Here is a 3,649-nt window from a genome sequence, read left to right on the forward strand (position 1 = left end):
TGAATTACATAAAATACACACACTGAACAAAAATATAAACACAACATGCAACAATTTCTAAGATTTTACATAGTTACAATTGATATAAGGGAATCAGTCAATTMAAATAAATAAATTAGGCCCTAATCTATGTATTTCACATGACTGGGAATACAGATATGCATCTGTTGGTCACAGATACCTTAAAAAATGGGGTGCGGATCAGAAAAACAATCAGTYTCTGGTGTGACCACCAWTTGCCTCATGCAGCCCGACAAATCTCATGCGCATTGAGTTGATCAGGCTGTTGATTGCGGCCTGTGGAAGGTTGTACCACTCCTCTTCAATGGCTGTGCGAAGTTGCTGGATATTGTCGGGAACTGGAGCACGCTGTCGCATATGTCGATCCAGAGCATCCCAAACAGGCTCGATGGATGATATGTCTGGTGAGTACGTAGGCCATGGAAGAACTAGGATGTTTTCAGCTTCCAGGAATTMMGTACCGATCCTTGCGACATGGATCCATGCATTATCATGCTGAAAGATGGGGTGATGGCGGCGGATGAATGTCACGACAATGGGCCTCAGGATCTCGTCACGGTATCTCTGTGCATTCAAATTGCCATCGATAAAATGCAATTGAGTTCATTGTACGTAGCTTATGCCTGCCCATACCATAAACCGCCACCATGGGTGCTCTGTTACAACGTTGATATCAGCAAACCGCTCGCCCACACAAAGCCATCTGCCATCTGCCCGGTACAGTGAAACCGGTATTCATTCTTGAAGAGCCCACTTCTCCAGCGTGCCAGCGGCCCCGAAGGTGAGCTTTGCCCACGGAAGTCGGTTACAGCGCTGAACCTGGCAATTAGGTGCAAGAACTGGTGAGGACGAATGAGCCCAAAGCAGATTGAGCTTCCCTGAACCCGTTTCTGTACTAGCTGTAGCTGAATGATTGGTTTGTGCGAACCCACAGTTTTTCTATCTAGCTGCCAGGATTGGCTGGTTCTAAGGGAAGTTAATTGGGGACTTGATCAATGCAATGTCAGATTTGTATTTTCACTAAATCTGTGTTTGGATATTGGGTTAGGCTTCAATTAAGGCTGTGGAAATGTTCGTAAGTTGAGTTATGAGTGGCTTGCTCATGGTCATCATCTGCGTTTGGTCATGCATTACAACATTTTTGGCTGTATGTTATGTAGGCTTACCGGCTAGTTCTCACAAGTTGAGTATTTGGCTTGTTTTAAAATATCACTGTTATGTCTGTGACGCAAGTTGTGTGGAATAATTGTTTTTTGTTCTTTAATTTTGTTATTGTCCATTATATTCCTTACTATATAATATATGGGTGTTGACTGCGAGGTGGTGTCTTGTCTGGTTAATTAACAAATATAACTATTGATTTGATTTGGATAGTGCAGCCATGGCTACACAGACCCATAACAATTCATCTCAAAATATGCCATTCTATTCTTTTGAAAATACATTTCATTAGTGTTTCTTAGGACCTGCCTAAAACAAAGTAATAATGGATTTCTTTGTGATGGTGTATATTCAATGGATTTATTAAAATACTGTAGATATCCACCCACCTCGGCCGAGGTCCTCTTAAACTTTCCGGCATGAGTATAGGAGATATAAAAGGCTTATCTAGGCAAGAATGTGTTAAAAATGGGYCTGTATGAATTGGGTTCTAAAAAACATTTAGGGACACCAATCCTGTCGAGGTTTTAATAGTCTGATGGCCTGGAGAAAGAAGCTGTTTATCGGTCTCTCAGTCCTAGCTTTGATGCACCTGTACTGCCTCCGCCTTCTAGATGGTAGCGGGGTGAACAGGCCGTGGCTCGGGTGGCTGAGGTCTTTGATGATCTTCTTGGCCTTCCTGTTCTCGTTAATTATAGACGTGTCCCCTTGGCAGAAGGTTCAGATCAGCGTGTTTGCTTTTCTGTAAGGATCAGTCTGTTCCTTGTTAACATTTTATAAATGTCTGACCGTCCTAACAGGTTAATATGCACCCTCTTCACACAGAGGTGGAACCATTGTGTACTTGAGTGCTTTCTMCAATGTTTCTATTAGCAGCCATAGCGTTTTCTTCTTGGATCTCTTCATTACGAGTGTACGTTAAATGTAGAATTTAAACTTTCACCAAAGGATTGAGTAGTCAGATTGGAATAGTTGCTGTCGAAACAGACACAGTGTATTTCAAGCAACTTTTTGACTACTMTTCACTCTATATTTATTCTCTGTATAAATATGTAAATGAAAACACCAATCTCATATCTCATTTACCAAACAGTCCTTTCGCCTGCTCTTTCTGAGACTGATAATGTACTGCGATGCGTTGACATAGCCCCATTCCATCTGTTAATCTCATCGACCTAGCTAAGTGCACCCTGTGATGTTAATATTTGCCTCTCTCTGCCTGCAGATTGCCTCTTTCAGAGTAGTGGTAGTATTTTCAAGTTAAATGTTCAAGTTTTTATTGTCACYTGCACAAGTACAGTGAAATGCCTTTCTTTCCCAACAATACGCTAATCAATATCAGTAGTACTATAACGAGAAATAGATATAAGAAGAACACAAGAAAGTAAGTAAGCTATATACAGTAGCCAGTTCCAGGGTCAGTGTCAATACCATATTTACAATGTGCAGGGATACTGGAGTGGGAATGTTATATATGTACAGGGGTAAGGTGACTAGGCATCAGGATATATGATTAACAGAGTAGCGGCAGCGTATATGATGATTGAGTGTGTGGGCGTGTGTGAATGTGCATGTTATGTGCGTGTGAGGGTGTGTTGGAGTGTGGATAGAGTCAGTGCAACATTTCTTATTAAATGGAAGGGTCCATGGAGAGAGTCCATGTAGCAATAGTATGGGAGAACAGGTGGGGAATTCGGGGTTCCCTGTGGGACAGCGGCAGCCTCTGCTAGCCAACAGGTGGCCTGAGTGTCTGTGAGAGCATGGTGAGAGAACACATAATGGGAACGGAGTGTGTTGGAGGTGGGGATGGAGGGATGATTGCAAATAGAGAGGAGAGGGGTCCGAGGGGTTTATAATAATCTTATATTGTGTCTCTTGCACCTTGTTGCAGGTGAACAGTTGCTTCGAGCATAGCCTTTGTCTAATTTGGAATGTATGTGCCTCTTCCCAGCTCCGTTTCCCGTACCCTGATCGGAGCACTTGAGTTCCTTTCATGACAAGTGAATGTTGAACCTTGTCTGTTCACTTTCAACTTTAATCTTGCATTTTGAATTGAAACTTGTTTACTCTATTTTGTCATGTAATTCACAAGACTCCTTCTCTGACATGTGAGTGAATGTACAAACTTGAACGTGAACTTGGTAAAAGACAAGCTGTTATCGCAATTTACACCAGTGGCGATCAGTGCCGTTTATGATGAAGAAGGACAACAACAAAAATTCACGAGCGTGGCCTTATTTCTATTACAGCATGTTGGATGACTGTCATTCATATTCCATTCAACCAGTTAAATGTAACAGCGATAGGTTTAGGCTACTACATGATACTCAAATTTTCCCTYTACCCATCATGAGGTTGCTACAACCTAGCCTATGAATGAAAGTTTACAACGTAGGTGCACACAGGTCGAGATAAAAATGTGAGATGACAGAGTGACACATTCAATACTGCATGGCACACTCTTGCC

Source organism: Salvelinus sp. IW2-2015, linkage group LG16, assembly GCF_002910315.2.
Source record: "Salvelinus sp. IW2-2015 linkage group LG16, ASM291031v2, whole genome shotgun sequence".
NCBI lineage: Eukaryota > Metazoa > Chordata > Actinopteri > Salmoniformes > Salmonidae > Salvelinus > Salvelinus sp. IW2-2015.